The following is a 17,217-nucleotide window of genomic DNA, read 5'->3' as shown; positions in this document are numbered from 1 at the left end:
AAAATTCTCAGAAATACAATTTTGATCATTGTTTTCTTACTGTCCTCCAAAACACCAAAACTAGTTAAAAACACCAAAAACACAATTTTCCTTATTGAGAAACTTTTAATGTACTCATTACGTTTGCAAATGGGAGAAAAAAATTGAAGTTTTCTTAAATTAAAAAGAAGCAACAAAACACTTGAGATGTTGGAGGGGCTCCAAAATTTGTCAGATCCCTGTTTTAAGCAATACAAGGCTAACTTAAAAGTCTAATTTTACATTTTACAAGTGACACTGTGAATGCAACACCTACAAACCTCATACAGTTCAATCATGTAAGACAATATCTCTATAGCTCTAAATGTAAATGAGAGACAAGACCATGAGGGTAAGTTTGACTTTGAATCTTTTTTGTGCTCCCAGCTCCTGATTAAGGAATTTAGTGGTAACATCCAGCTTTTTTCTAACAATATTCCAAAACATCACTTTATTGATTGGATTGAACAGCCACACATGAACATGAGCAAGGCATTTATGATGCACAATCTAACACATATGTTCCAAGTGCTCACACACTTGCTCTACAGATCAGACAAGCCAAACAGCACAAGTGTTTAAATTCAAAGCAGACATCATTAATGAGGACTGAGTTGTTTCAAAGCAATTATAAGCAACCGAGTGGAAAAGATGGAGTGAATCAACTGAAAGTTACTTTAGGAACAAAAACTAGGTCCCACTATGTAAACTCAATTTGCCATGAATTTAATTAATGCTGGTTTAAATGGAAGCACTCAGTCATGAAACTCTACTGAAGTTCTGCTGTTTTTCTGCTGACTGGCTTTTCTGTGTTGCAACTTTTCTGTCTTCTGTTGAGTTACAGTGAAACAGCAGTCATAGAGTGACACCTTGTGGCTGTTAGACTTCCAACAACATCTGCTGTGAAACCTATGTATGGAAAAATAAGAATAGAATGCATTAAGCTTCTTTTTCTTGTCATTTGCAATATGCAACTTGTGTATGCTTTTGTTTTTTGCAACTATAACTATCCCTTGATCTGTTCTCCAATACGTTAAAACTATTTGTTTTGGTTAGAAAATATTTTAAAGGATGTAATATTTACAATTTTAATGTATTTGTTTCTCCCAATTCCATGACAAATGCCTTTTTATTTAAACATTCAAAACTTACTCAATAACTTGGGGCTGTAAAAAAAATAAAAGGGGAAAAATAAACGTTTACAATCACCTATTACCAGAACTTTAATTTTGACCAACTCTCCCTCAGTGTTTCCTCATTTTCCTGATGTTTTGACGTCTCACTTTTGTTTTTCCTATTTTAATCACTGTCCTTTGTTTGATAGGACAATTGGGGCTCCGATCTGCACACAAATATAGGGAGGGAAGAAAAAGAAAGACAGAACCTCCCACTGCAGCAGAAGACAAAAGAAAACAAAGACAGAAAACACTCCAAAAGTACAAAGAAACCAACATTACAGACACAGCCGTAACAAGATTGTGTATCTTTCCCTCTCTCATGAGATCGATATACACTTTTATACATGGTCCACAAATGGATACATAGAAAATTCTACTAACTTTGTGGTGATACAATACAGTTCAATTCTTTTACCTAAAGCCCATTTTCTTTTACTATAACCCCAGCCTTTCTCCTCTGACTTGTTTTAGCATTTCTATTTTTAAACATTTTCATTTTCACATTTTGTCTTACTGAGGAGACACTTCATCTATTTTTTAGATTTTTTTTAGATAAAACTCTAATAGAAACTCTTGAAATCTGCACTGTGTTTATATTTCCTCTAGATGGCCACAGCGACCAACTGCAAACTATAAATGACATTCTTTAGGAAGGATTTGTTAACATGGCTAGAGGTCAGCAAGAGTCCTTTCCAAGGTGTCCTCTTGAATGTTTGCTAAAGACGCTTTTGAAAAGTTTTGCATGCTTTAGTTAAAAAGGCGTGAATTTGAAAACACCATCCTTTTTTAGGATATTTTGATTCAACGACTGAACTAACTACAGCAAAAAATCTGGATGAACAACCACAACAATGGAGAGAATAGTTCTATTATTCACAAGCTGAAAACTGCAAAGAAATATTTGACAACAGGATAGGAGTTTCACTGGAAGCGCACAGACAAATTTGATGACGCTCTGCAGCCAGAGTCGGGGCAAAAGGACGGCTTCAGACATCCGATAACAAGGATCGTGTTGATGTAGGGCTGAAGACATAAGATCTGTCTGCCACCTCCACGTCCAAGTGCAAATGCTTGTCATTTAACTTGTGATTTATGGAAGTGAAAAAAATTTCAATGTAGAAATTTTATAAATGTGTGAAAGGTGTGAAATTTGATCATAGTTATGATGTTATAACTAATGCTGACACTCTTCCTCGTCGAGGGACGTTCAGGGTGATGACCTGTTCATGTTAATTTGGATTTCATCCCCTCAGGGCACTCTCTCTCACCGTCAGCTGTCCTTCTATATATGGCTGCTTGCAAGTGATCTGAGCTGTAATGTAAGAGCTGCTGATGCTCCTGAAATCAAAGCTCTTAGGATTTCTTCTCACCTGTTCCCAATAAGCTCTTTTTTGGCAGGAATATTGGATCTTTATTTGTCTGCATCCCAGATTCTGCCTTCTTTATTTAACTCTAAACGCTTAGAAGCAGCGCATTTTGGGGACCATGATTCTTGGCATTGGCCTTGAACTGTAATCAATGTATTTCTTGTTATAACAGAAAATCTATTTTTCTCTAAAACCAGTCCAGTTTCCTAACAGACCACAGCCAGCAGGTGCTGATCTCAAAATCAAGAGGGTGTGGATTTAAAATGCTCTCCCTCCTAAGTAAACAGTCATCTAAATTTAAACACAGCTTCAGCAAGGGAGTTAGCGGATGAGTGGAAATAACATCTGCTGTATCAGTTGAATCTCTGCTGATTTCTCCTCGTCCTTTTGGTGTCTGTTTTAATGTGGCTGCATAAAACAAAGTTTCACTTGTGTGGATAAAAATCCTCTATTAGTGTCAGATTTCACATTAAACATGTATGATTAACATGTTAATAAAACGGCTTGAACAATGACATGTACTCTAAGAGACAGTCTTGGGAAGCTGCTGTTTTATAAAAACCATGGCAATGGATTTACTTTTGTTTTAAGTAAACAGTGAATGGCGTGCATCTGTACTCCCTTATAGCTCTTTTCTACCTCGATTTAAGGCCCAAAACACTTAACAGTCGCAGTCCCTTTCACACACACATTCACAAACTGCTGCCTTATAGTGCGCCACCCTCCACCACCGGGAGTAATGTGCCTGGCTCAAGGACACTTGGTAAGATGAGCGGGAAATGGGAAAACCAAACTTAGAGAGGTTGATTGCTCTGCCTCTGCACAATGGCTGCCTCCAAGTAAAATAAAGACCAATGCAGTCAGGACTACTGCTTTGCATATTGACAGGTGCAAACCAATTAAGGCTCTGCACATGTGCATAACTTTTCCTTGGCTATTTTGACATATGAACTCTCGAATACTCCATGATGCAAAACAGAAAAAAACTGTATGCATCAAGAATTATAAAAATACATGAATGAATCCCACATTTCATCATGTCGCTGCTTCTCAAAAAAGCTCTGTTGGGTGAAAAGCTGGTGGACTTCAGCAATAAATCCATACAGAAAACTGCAGAATTGTGACTTCCTCATTGCTGATGCTGAGAAATGTCAGGGTTGCAGATTGCCTTAAAGGACTCCAGAGGAATCGTTGAGGACCCGTGTCGAATTGGGCAGGTGTTAAAACTTACATCATGTCTCGTGAGCCTGTGGGCAAGCGGACACAGAAAATACGACTTGGTTCTTACCCTAGCCACATCCTCTGCAATCCTCTAGAAATACAGAATAAAGGAAAGAGCTTCGTAACCCGTTTAATCTGCCGCACAACCATCTCAACCTGAATTAGTTTTAACATGGAGGTCAATCCTAGATTGTAAAAACATACTAATAAACTTGGATGTCTTTACATCACAGCACCTGACATTTAAAAGAATGATAAATCTCTGCTCCTACAATCATCAGGTGATGCATTAAGCCAAAGGCCCAAGTGAATCTTACATGAAGAAAAAAAACAGACTTATGACCTGCTTGTATGTGCAGACGGGCACATCTTGGCTTCCTTGTCCAGATGAATGTTGGCACTAAATGTCCTCTGGCATGCCTTGGCGGGTGGTTTGATAAATTGGCTCTTTCGTGATGTCAATGTGCATTGTGTCACCGGGTTTGTGTGCATTTCAATGTGTGAGTAACTGCTCGGGTGTGCATAGGCAACGCACGTCTGCCTGGGTTGAAATGTCTGACATGTCAATGGTTTGGCACCTTCACTTTAGGCTGCGATTACAGCCTTAGATGAGGTGGAACCCATTTTTCCAGAATAAATGCAATCAAATTCTAGAAATTATCTTTTTAAAAAAGAAAAAAAGAACAACAACACTCGGGGTTTCAGCATAGAGAAAAATACTTGCAAACAGCTTGGCAATGTCACTCTTCTCACTTGAGCTCTAAATTTGTTAGGCGTGCTTTGGTAACGGCGGTGAAAGATGCAATTCTCTCCAGTTGTTGTCTTTGTAAAACATTCAGGCATGAAAAGAATTGTTGTGATGTATGGCTTTGTGTTGTTGTCATAAGTGGGAAGAAAAAATTGAAAAGACAAAGAAACAAATTGAATGAAAGTCTCACAAAAGTGCTAATTTGTGACAATTGTGAGTTCATCCAAGCCGTCAGTTAAAACAGAACCATTTCTCTTCCATTGTGTCTGTTTTTTGGATTGGATGGAAAGAAACATGCCTTGAATAATCTCTACATTGTGAATTGTCTTTTAACAGACCATCTTCCTTTCACCCTAAATCCTAATTACTTCAGCCAATAAGCCTTTCCTTCTGTCTCTTTTTTCTTTCTTTGTTTTCTCATGTTCATCACAGTAAATTTCATTGTTTTTAACAATTAGATTAGAACAGAAAATCAATATTTGTGGCTTTTATTTCAACATATAGAACTTTTCGTAGCTGTCCTTTGGATACCAAAGGTTTCCTGCAGAGGAAGACATTAAAACATGATTCATGACTGCAATGGATGGTCCATATTAGGGTAAAACCAACATCAGGTTAGATGTATGCCTCTAAAGCCACAAAAAAACACAGAAATCCTGTGATTGAATTTAAAAGATGAATTTAATTAGACGAAAAATGTTGACTGACAAATCAAATTAAAGACCAACTTCAATGAAAATTGTATTTTGGGTGTTATTAACATGGTTTTGTGGATTTTTCTCATGGTGGAGGACATTTAAAATAGAAATTAATCTTAAATTTTCATTTCTGAGAATGTATTCAAATTAATGTAGATATGCAACAATCAATGAACCCCAAAAGCTTAAAGCTTAGATGGAAGCTACAAGCTCCCTGCTTGCTCCATTCCGCTGCTTTCACCTGTAAACGATGACATCCATGTATGTCTTCGTTTTCCACGTTTGAGCTGGCATCTGACTCAAAACTGTACGGCTGGATAACTTCAATATTGCTCGCCATTTTTGTTGCACCGGTAATGTTAAGTCTGGGTTTGTAAGGCGCTAAAAACTAGCGGGAGTCTATGTAAACAAATGGATGATGGAAAATGGGAAATAGGGGGGCTTACTCTGCACCAACAGTTCTGCCTTCAATTCAAAGACAAATTACCAATGAACTTCTGCCACTCTGCAGAAACTGTGTCCTAGAAAATGACAGCTTTTTTTTTTTTTTTAATTTGGCTAAAAACGGCATAATCATAATTAAAAGACCACTGGGAACACTTAAAAACATCAAAAATGATCAGAGCGGGACAGTTACAAGGAGGTGTTGCACTTTTTGTCAAGATTTATATCACTTTAAATTTAAATGACTCAACAAAAACACAGACATCTATGTCACAACTAATAGGACATCTTTAACAAAGCAGTAGCAGCACTCTGACATAATTTATTGACTTTTAAGTTTTTCCTGAACTTCAGACAGAGCCAGTGACATGCCAAGAAACATAAGCCCACAGCAATGAAAGTGAGAAAAGCTAAATCTCTGGAGACTCTGTGCATCTTGGGGTGTATAGGACTTTTTCATTTTCACGAGATGTTACCGTAATAATAGTGGTTCCCTATTAAAATCTGACATCGAACTTCCCCCCTTTTAACAAGACGTGTCATCTGTGGAGTTGAGGCAGAACAGCTAAGGAGTAACAACCTCTTTCTGGTCTTCTCAACTCTGAGAACTCTTCAGCTTTGACTAAAGTCAGTGTCAATCCACGGTGGACATGTTCTGTTTGTGGGTTGTTTTCCTGCATGTGTGCAGAAAGTTACGTATTTTCACGTTTAAACTATGTCCTTCAGAGATTTATTTCACGTGAGGACCCCCCCGCACACTCCCTCATTTATCCCTACGAAGGATGCTCTCCTCCCCCCCCCCCCCCCCCCCCCCCCCCGCTCCATCCTCCCTCACGCAAGAATAGCTCACTTTGTGTCTGCTTTGGTTTTCCCTCCTCGGTGCCTTTCGCTCAGAGTTGAGCGGCTGACATATCAACAGAGAGCTCCGTCTTTGCCGCGACGCCACGGAGCGGAGGAGAAGCGGGAATCCGCGCCGGAGCGCAGCGCAGCGCCAGGTGAACGGAGCGGGCGCCGTTTACGCGCAGACTTTTAGCGGATTGTAACGAAACAGGTGCGTGGAAGGATTTTTGAGGACAGCAGTTGGCGGATGGTTGCTGGTGTCGTGGAGAGGAGTCTCTGCCTCTTCGAAAGGTGAGTGATGGACTCACAAACAGTGACTTTTATTCAATTGCTGACCTTGTTGAAAGTAGGTTATTTATTCCCCATGAAAACGGCTTCCAGAGTGCAGCAGCTGACTCCAATAACTCTTTGATTTCCATTTTGTTATTATTTATTGCGTGTCTTAGTTAAGTTGTCAGTGTAGGTTTCAACAATTTGCATGCAATTTACTTATTTATTTAATAGTTTGGCTGGCTGGGAACTGCTAAAAATTCATAAAATTACCTCAGTATTCAACATTTTAACCTCTTTTACTATTATGAAAGCAAATAAGTTTACTTTGGAGAACAGCTGGACTTTGCAAATGTGATTGAAATGCTGATCCTCTAAACATGAGTTGTTGTTTTCACTATAATGTTCAGAAACACACCACACGCAATGATGTTTTATCATGATTGAATCACTGGAGTTCTGATATGGTTTAAATGTGATGGGAAATGATGTCCTCATGATCTATATTTACCACGCCATAAATTGCTATGAAAATGATGGGCATCTGTCTATCCGCCATACCTGCTTTATGGGTTGTAGGCAGGAGCCTGTCCCAGCTGCCATGTGGCGAGACCCAGGATTCATCCTGAACAGGTTCCCTGGTTATCTCAATCTAATATGAGAAACATGCCAATTATAATGAAAAATGCATTTGGATGCATTCCGTGGGCTTCCTCCTGCTGGTGTCAATCAGTTTGGGAGTGAAGTTGGTCGGCCTCATCTGTGTGTCTGCTACAGGAGGGTTCCAGCTTAAGGTTTTTTTCAAAACCCTTCCCTGCCTGTCAAGCCGGACCGGCCCACTTATACAGTACCATCTTCTGCAAGATTCTATTAAGAATGTATCATATTGATCACACAATTTCATGTGATGGATTTATTGTACAGCTCTCATTTCACGCCTGAGACTTGAGCAGCTTTTTTTCTTGAAAAACTGCATTTTCTTCTTTACTGAAACTGTTCTGTTTTTCTTCATCTGAGCACCAATGGACCCGCTTTCCCTGTTTACATATGGTTATTGATTGCTAGTCAGCATGAGTGGTTGTCAGTCCTGTAAAGTGATCAATTCCCTTCATTCGGACTTTTATAACTGTACTTGAGTCTTCTGCAGCAGTAAGGTTGGCAGTTTGCAAATGAACAGAAAAGCACTACCAGTAAGAGCAACAGTTAACAAATATCATGAAAATTGTCCAGTGTTAGAAAAAGCATTTCTAAAGTAAATATTGAATTGTAACAATATAAAAAGCTTTCTCTTTAAAGCCCAATATACTTAAACAGAGGATAAACCATAGAAGAACATGAAATCTAAACAAAAATAATGTGTTGCACATTTATAAAACTGAGGATTTTTGGCTTTTAATTTAGCATCTTGTTTACCATTTTTTTTGTTTTATAGTTTTTCTTCTCATAGTTATTTTTTTTTTATCCTAAACATAAAACGTTCACTTTGAATGAACATAAAAAAATTATGGAAAGGATTTCCACATGGTTAGATTGCGTTACTTAAGCAAAAATGAATCATATTGGTCCTACTTAATGTATTTAGGTTGGGTCAACTTAATGTATTGAGGTTCAAACTAATACATTTAAGTTGATTCAATTTAAATAGAGCAGTTGCACCCAACTTTAAATTAATATTGTTCTTCTTCTTCCACTTTCGGCTTCTCCCATCAGGGGTCGCCACAGCGAACAAGTCGCATGGTAAACTTGGCAATGTTTTTACGCCGGATGCCCTTCCTGACGCAACCTTCTCAAACCGGGCTTGGAACCGGTAGAGGTAGAGAAGGGAACAGGGAGCAGCCTGGAGTCGAACCCTGGTTTCACGGATGGAAGGCGCCGCAAACCAGCACGAGCTAAACTGGCTCCCTTTAAATTAATATTGTTGCTCACTCTAAAAAGAAAAAAAGTTGATCCAACTTAATTGAATCACTTCAATTGGTCACACCTAAGTAAATGAAGTTTATTTAACTTAAATTTTTATTTTTTTCTTTAATTTTATTTATTCATCTGTAATTGATGCGTTGTTCCAAAGTTACAACCAATGAGTCTTTTAATTTTCACATCAAAGACATGAATTACCCAGCAAAGTCCCACATCACATGACAGGAGCTCAAATACCGTGAACTCTGTGATAAGTATTGGTACATTAACAATTTGCCACACAAGGGGGTTGGTGATCATCCTCTACCAAACTTTAACTCATGGTGCAAAAACAAATAAACATAACAGTTTAAATCACTAGTTAAAACAGAGTAAAACAGCTAAACTATAAAACCCATGGAAAAAAAACTCACACTTAGACCCCAATCTGCCCAGATAGACAAAGAAAATGGTATCCCACAATTCCTAATTTTATCCAATTTAATTTAATGGTATCATGTTGGATCAACATGATTGAAATTAGTAACTTTTAAAATGGATTATTTTTATGTACAATCAACATGATACATTCACGTAAGATTTACAAACATAAAATTTTCTGGTTGAAATGACAAGTTAACTTGACAAATTTCCTTTTTTTGAGTGTTAACATAAAACGTTCATGAAACTCCACTGGAAAACTTCATGCATTAAAGGACAGGAGACAGAAGGAAATTCCAAAGGATATGGAAAAAGAACAACTGTGCATTTAGCAAAAATTACATTAACCTCTCCTACAGCTACACAAACCAACCTTAACCACAAATGTACAATTTGTCCACTTATTAGCTGTGCAAAATACAAAAACTTATAGGCATATAAACCTGGAAAGCATAAAAAAATTCATCACTCCATCAAATAAAGTTGACATTAAGGCATTAAAAAGATTAGTTAGTTGTATCAGTTTTGCTGTTCATTGTAATTGCAAAAGTAATTTTACATTGGTCCTGTGTTAAACTGATTAACAGTTTAGGTGGTTAATACTAACTGGGTCGGCTTCAGCATCCTGGTGACCCTGAACAGGACTAAGCAGGTTTATGAGGATGAATGTAAATTTACACTATCTACCAAAGTCATCAAAACACTGTGGATTAAACCCAGAATTGAATCTTATAAAGATTTTTTCCAAATGCTTTTTCCTTTCTGTTACACTTGCTTCCATGCTTCTCTGCTTTAATTGGAAACAATTAGTTATCATTTGTGGGAGAGGATTAGACTCTCCCTTTCCTGAACCATCGGATGGTCCGATGTCTTCTCTGCTGAGTTAGCGTCTGACTTATTTTTCTTTTCAACTTGCTGAGCTTTCATGTTCTTTTCAGATAGTTTTCTCACAGTAAGAGATGCTTTCTTTAAAAAATGGGAATTTGTTACGAGTCGGTGATGGCCAGATGGCAGTCATGACTATTCTCCCTCTACTTCTCTGTAGAGAAAAAATCAGATTTTAACGTGAAAATGTTTTTTTTTTTTTACAAATATTGAACAGCTAAAGATTGAGCTCCACTCCAAATAGGACAAAATCATTCATGTGTATTGAAAAAAGTCATCTAAACAGGAGAAAATCTGAGCTGGGTCATCATTAGAATCTGTCAGTTTTAGACATGAGACACAAGTGGAGCGATTTTAGATTCAAATCAGACAGACTTGAAACAGCACAATTTGGTTTCCTTGGATTACTAAGAATGGTGGTTAAGTTAAAAAAAAAACGATTTTTATTATCATTATGTGCTTATTACAGTACATTTAGTTCCCCATTTTAAAATGCATGCTAGTCATGCCACTTAATTAGCATACTCATAATGTATGCAGTGTAGCTGTTCCCATGTCTTACACATCTAGAAGTAAACGAACTCATTCTGTACTTCTTTTCTGTCTCTGAGGATGAATCTTATTAACCAAATGGCATAATTTACCCAGGCCTAAAGGACTGAAACCAGAAGCAGCTCTTGTTTTGAATAAAAGAAAGTCCTGGTTTTCTTTTCTTATTCTAAAAAAAAGCATTTGAAAAAAAATTTGTAAAAAAAAAAAAAAAGACAATCGTGCAAGGAAAGACTGTAACCATGAAAATTTCTCTGACACCTCTGCTGTCTTCAAGATGACAAATTAATTTTCAAATTTTTGTCTGATAGGCACGTGATTGTTAGTTGACAGAGCATTGTGAGTAGGTGTGACTTTATGTGAATGTTCTCCTCAAGGAGTGCTCCATAGCAACAGGCAGCATATCATCTTCAAATATCATTTTTCTCTCACGCGGCGTGCTCTGACCTTTCCTCTCACAGTGGGCTGTCTCTGCAAAAGAATGTTATCTGCATCTGCGTTAATGTGTATATGTGGATACCATGTGTATCGGTGGGTGGGCAGTTTGACCTTTTTATAGCGCACAGTCATTAATAACTGCACAATAACTAATTTAATAACAACCCCAGTGGAAGTCTACATGATCGAGACATTAAGTGCTTCTCACTGCGGTGTCTGAGCCTTGTCAACCTTATTTCATTATAACTTTATTTATTATTCTAAGTCCCGCCAACAACTAAGTTTGGCATAATTATGTGTGTTGGTGATATCAATTCAGTTTGTGACAAAATAATTGTTAGTTTATTTTTTTTTATATATTGCAAGTATTTATCAGCAGGACAAGACACTCCTAATTCACATGTTGACATTTTCATCTTATGGTAATGTCATTGTTGGGCTAACAGCCCGTTGCATATTTGATATCCGAGCCCAGCAGGCAGAACTCTTTGGAAATCAATTTTCTTCTGCTTCATCACCACGCTGGAAACGTGGCCTTCTGCCAGATGAGATGGAATAAAGAGAAGAGAGCAGGATGTATGGGATCCTTTAGAAAATTGGGGGGGGGGGGGGGGGGGGGGGGACAATGTTTCTCAAATGTAGAACAAGTTCTTCTCAGTTTAATTTGACAGCATAAGCGGTTTGTTTGCTTAGAGAAATTTCTATGACATTGAAAAATGGAATTCATGCAGAAGAGGCACCGATTTTCACTTTATGCAGGTATCAAATATAGACCGTGTGCTGCGAGATTTTTCCCCATTTAGATCATCTACATCTGCAAGTATGTATGATGTAAGCTCATGCATATCAAAAACATAGTTTGCGTTGCAAGTTGGGTTTTGTCTTTCGTTTACCTATGATGGGTATTGCCTATAAATGCCGTCTTTTGGACATGTCTTTGTGCGCATGGAGACAGTTCATCAAAACTTCAGATGCACGTATACAAGGCAAATGTTGAAAAAGAACAAACTCTGAGTTGTTAGTTTCCATCTTAGGTTTTCAACCTCCAATCTTCACATTTACCATCCATGTGAAGAGCCAAAGGAGGCAGGGCTGAAGTAAGCAGTCAGGGATGTCTTTTGCTAAATGTCATCACTTAAAATGCGTCTTCTTGCAAAAACAATCAATACCTCCAAAAAAATAAAGTCAAATCAAATAGTAAAAAAATACAACCTGCTCACCAGAGGCAAATCTTAAGTTAAAAAAATGCATTTGCATAAGTAAATAGAGCTGTTTTAGCAGATTTAACCAAAAGTTATACTTATTTATTTATCCAATGTCTTTTCAGCCCCAGTTTTCACGTCTCCAATCCTTTCAGAAAATTCCTGAATGTTTGGCTGAAGTATAATAGAGACACATAATAGTGGGTTAAAATATTGGAAAACTAATTTAACAATTGTGAACGCAACAAAGAAACAACTTGTATAAACCTTATTCTTTTCCTTTTGGCTATTCCCTTCAGCAAATCAGCTTGTCTGATTTGCATATTTGGTTTGGCAAAGATTTCACGATTAATGGTCCTCCAGACACAATCCTATGTATTTATCCAGGCTTGGGAGTGGCAGAAAGAGAACCCGACTTGGTCCCCCACTCATGGGCCACCTCGTGGCTACAAAATAATGTTTTAAAAAAAACTTAACAAAATAAAAACACTCTAAGTAACCTCTTAAGTCACTTCTATAAAACAATGTACCACATATTTGTAAAAACTTAGATATGTTTTTGCTAATTGCTGAGTTTGTGAAAATATTATGTCATTTATAAGGTTTATCATAAACATTTATATGACCTGAAAGGCTCTTTAAGAGTTGCCAAATGGAAACTGAATTACCATATTTGAATCTAAAAAAGCACACATCAAAATGCACAAGATGAGGGAACACCACCTAAATATGTGAGAATTGTTTCCCCTTTTTTCTATTTTAAGGGAGATTTTAGATCAAGTCATGTTTTAATGTGAGCAACTTTTTGTTTCTTCCAGTCAGACCAGGTTTTGGGTTTTGTTGTCCAAAACTTTTAATTTCAGATGCTTATTTAAAGGGTCATTTGTTTTTAGTTTTGTCATAAACTGGTTTTAGATTTGCAGCAGATGAGGAGAAGTTTGGGACTGGATGACGTTGTGGAGTAGAACGTTGGAGAATGGAAAGACAGAAAAAGGAGAAATCTTGGAGGGAAGACGTTGCTTAGTTGCTAGAAGACGTTCTGTTGGCCCACTGCAGTATAAATATTAATATATATAAAGTTTTGAGTCTCTACTCTATTTAAAAAGCTCAAGTTGGTACTTATAGCTCTGAAAGTTCTTTTTGAATATTCTGGCGTATATTTATCGTATATTTATAGTTTACAACTTCATACTATACATTTTAAATTAAACATTTGCTTTATAATTTTTTTTTTGTAAACATTTGTCACCAAATACTGTATACCTTGCACGAACCTTTTTAATTTGTTGCTGACTTAGTAAAAGCTTTACATTAGTAAAAGAAAAAAACAGTGATTTTAATGTGAACCAGACAATCAGCCCTAAGATTAGATGTTATTGTTGCTGGTTTTAGACCCCCCTTCAGCCTTCCCATTGATTATTACTGTTGTAAAGAATTCTACTAATTTGAAACAAACACAAAATGAAGATCAGTCCTCTGTTTACCTGATGCTGCTGAAAAAAACTTTTTTTAATCTGAAGTTCTGGTCATTGACATTTTTTTTTATTTAAGGTTTAAAGAACACCATAAGCTCCATTGATTGGACACAAAGTTTGTGTTAATCCGCATTCTATCTTATTTATTCCAATTAAAACAGGAATGGTTTTCAAAAAGAATCTTGGAAATCTCTGCCATGTACAGGTTACATGTTATATTAGTAACTCTTCTTCTTCTCTTCTTCTTTTTATTGGCAATATAAGCAGTAAATGTCCACTAATCAGAATTTGTCACTTTTTGTCATGAACAATAATAAAACACAATTTCTTACTAAGCTCAGCTATAAAATGACAGCACAATTTAAAGTTATAATAATTTTAAATTTTAGTTGTAAAAATAAAGCAAATTAAAAGTTTTGCAGAACAGCCTTAAGTCTAGAAATTAAAAGCCATATTTAACTCATGACAAATCAATTTAAATGTGTGCTCATGTGAAGATGCAACTCTGCTTTCTACAATATCCATTCAGCACTTGCCTAATTGTCAAACTGCCAGCATAGTTTTGTTTTTTGTGGGACACTAAAGCAGCTTCCTAATTAGCTGTTAGCAGTTCTTCTATCTCACTAATGCAGTATGAGGGAAAATTTGAAATATGAGGAAGAGAGGTTCTTAAAATAGATTATTTGGCTCTAATGACATCATTTATTTCTAATCATTACAGTTATGTTATAGATCTAAGTTACACCCACTGTTTGTCTTCCTTTAGGTTTTTTTCTAATATATCACTCCAGCCCACCAGCCTGTTCCTTGCTGTAGTTGGATGTTTGTTGGATGTTTTTTTTACATCTTAACCACTAATATTACGATGTGAAAGCTTAGGTGCAGCTCAGTAAAAAAATGGTTGATGTGCGTGTTGCTTTTGAGGGACCCCACATGGTCATGGATCATTTTCCTAAAGCTGTGTGCAGTCGTATTGATATTTCAACCATAATTATTGTCTTTTAATTTTGTATTTGTGACAGCTTGCGCATGGTGTCCTTTTACAATCTTGTTTCTCTTGTCGTTTGAAAAAGAGATTATAGGATGTATGCATTTGAAGTTTTCAAATCTGTACTTCGAATATACATTTAAAAGCAACACATGGATAAATAATAAGCACATTTTCACATATTTTTCTTCTCTTCATATTTTGTGCAAATTTATAATGGCTGCCTGGTGTTTGATAATCAGTCGAGTTAATGACTAGTTAGTAACTTGCAAAACTAAATTAGGAAAACACCGAAACATAATCAGGGTTTCTGTGTCAAAAGTAGAGAAAACTGCAAAAGAAACAAATTGCATGCATTTCATTTATTGAAATCCTGAAAACTGTGTCAGATAATCAGTTGTTCTGAAGACATTTTAGGTATATTGCATAGCGGTGCTATTTATTCATTTTTTTCATAGAAATCTATTGGAGCAGGATAAAAACACACATAAAAAAACAATTTAAAACTCACAATTAGAAAGAACAAGTTGGAGCTTTGAGGCTGTTTGTCTTTAGCAAGCCAGTCTTATTTATCTTGGGAATATCAAAGGCACTAAAACCCAATATTTGTTCCTTACAGAACAGTCTTTGTTTGATGTTCTCCATCACTGCAAAAAGTCCTGCTTTATGAAATTGGGTTGGTGGTTTTGTGAGACAAGAGTCTTCATGCTTCCAGATGCTGATGTAATCTTTTTTCAAGAAAACTTTTGGTCAGAAACACAACATTTATTCTCACTCTTTCAGTACCACTCCGATGCCTGATGGTAGGGGGACCAGTGTTAATAAGGACATGAAACTTTGGTAAAACAGCAGCTCAGGTGGTTGAGCAGGTCGTCCAATGATCGAAGGGTTCGATCCCCGCTCCCCCCAGTCAATGTTGGCAAGCAGAATTTTATTTTACTTCACATATTTGTTACTCATCTATAAAGAAAGGTTCAGGTTCATAATTTATATGCTCACATCTTCTGTTTTTTGTGGAATGATCCAATCTGGTTTTGACATCACTGCAGTATCTGTGTGGATACTATGCATAATATATCAGCTAATGTTTCTTCATTTTTTAGTTTGTAAACTGTGACCACAAAACCCAAATAAGTCGCGCAGAACAACGTTAGGCTAAAATTATCTTTGTGCAAAAACAATGGAATTACTGCAGTTACTAATGGAACAGAACGTCTACAGTAGCTTTTGCAGTTCAGCACAGCGTTCTCCATATGTTACAGTAGCATAACAGCAACCATTAAAACTTTTGGGCTGCCTTTTGTCTCCGGTCATTAACTTAGTTTGCCTTGGAGTCTGCCAATGAAAGACACAGGAAGGCGGAGATCTGCTTGGTTAAACTGGGAGAACTAACTTTGCCTGGGATAATAGTCTTCTTTCACCCTCTAATAAGTCCATATTGTAGCCCAAAGTGGTACATCTTTTATTAATACCATTAACAGCTAATGGCCCACAGAGTCAGATTATTTGGAACAAAACTACCAAGGAGCTCTCATGAATACATAGGTCTCATAAATGCAGAGAGGTTATACAACATAAATAAATGAGATAAATTTGGGGTGAAAGGTAACTGTGTTTTACAAGCTGCTTTGGCCTCTCTGCTAATTCCCTATTAAAGTGAGAGACGTGAGCGGCACTTAAGTGCTACTGAAGCATTTATCCATTCATGCCACACAGATCCATTGAGTGTGTCTGCCCTCAAAGCTAGCTTTTTGTCTGTCAGCGGCATCAACAAGCTAAAAGGAGAGCGAACAGAATGCCTCACTAGCCTGACTGACAGCATGAATTCACTGGATAAAAACAGTTTTCATATGTGCTGGCCAGTAACAAACACTCAAAGGTATGCGCTCACTTTGTTTGTTTGTCCTGCTGCCTGATTGCAGGTCGATGCAAAAAACTGACAGACTGGCTTTCAAGAAATCTTCTGTTTGAAAATGGAAAGAAGTGCAGAGGAATCCTTTTTATCCAGGAAAAAAAGAGATCACTATTGATTGCAATTTCAGAACAGCAGCAGAGTTTTTATCACTGTTTATTTTTGGCTTCCATTTCTTTGTTTCTTTGGCTTTAGGTACTTTTTACTTTTTTAACAAAAAGCTGTGAAATGTTCTTGTTTGTAGAATTTCATATGAATATATAAAGTGGATATTTGGCACCATCATGTGTCTTGTTACATAGAGAAGGAATGTGATATATTGTGATATAAAATGTGATGGAGTGGCCGTGATGTACACACTTGCCTGTGTGTAGAAGTGTCTTTGGGCAAGACACTGAATTCCACATTGCTCCTGGTGGTTATAGATTGACGCCAGCGTTTGGCAGCGAAGCTACCATCAGTGTGTGAATGTGTGTGCATAGGTGAATGGGACTGTGATTGTAAAATGCTTTGGGCCTTCTAAGAAGGAAGGAAAGAGCTTCACAAGTATACAACATTTACAATGTTACATTTTTTTTTCTGTCATTGATGGTGACATAAAGTCTCTGAGCTAAGGTAAACTAGGGTTGTGTTCAAATTACTTCACT

The 17,217-nt window shown here is 37.0% G+C and overlaps 1 protein-coding gene across 3 annotated transcripts in view; it reads left to right on the top strand.

Moving 5' to 3' along the window:
* The first annotated feature begins 6,498 nt into the window (after positions 1-6,498).
* The window catches only part of LOC101159377 (zinc finger matrin-type protein 4), a 64,369-nt gene continuing 53,650 nt past the window's right edge, over positions 6,499-17,217 (top strand). For all 3 annotated transcript variants that reach the window (XM_023963350.1, XM_023963348.1, XM_023963349.1), the window contains exon 1: positions 6,499-6,805. The gene's annotated coding sequence lies outside the window, so the exon portion shown is untranslated. The remainder of the gene's footprint in view (positions 6,806-17,217) is intronic.

The sequence above is a fragment of the Oryzias latipes genome, chromosome 15, assembly GCF_002234675.1.
Source record: "Oryzias latipes chromosome 15, ASM223467v1".
Lineage (NCBI taxonomy): Eukaryota > Metazoa > Chordata > Actinopteri > Beloniformes > Adrianichthyidae > Oryzias > Oryzias latipes.
Note: the sequence above shows the minus strand (reverse complement) of the source record. Positions and strands in the feature narration are given on the sequence as shown.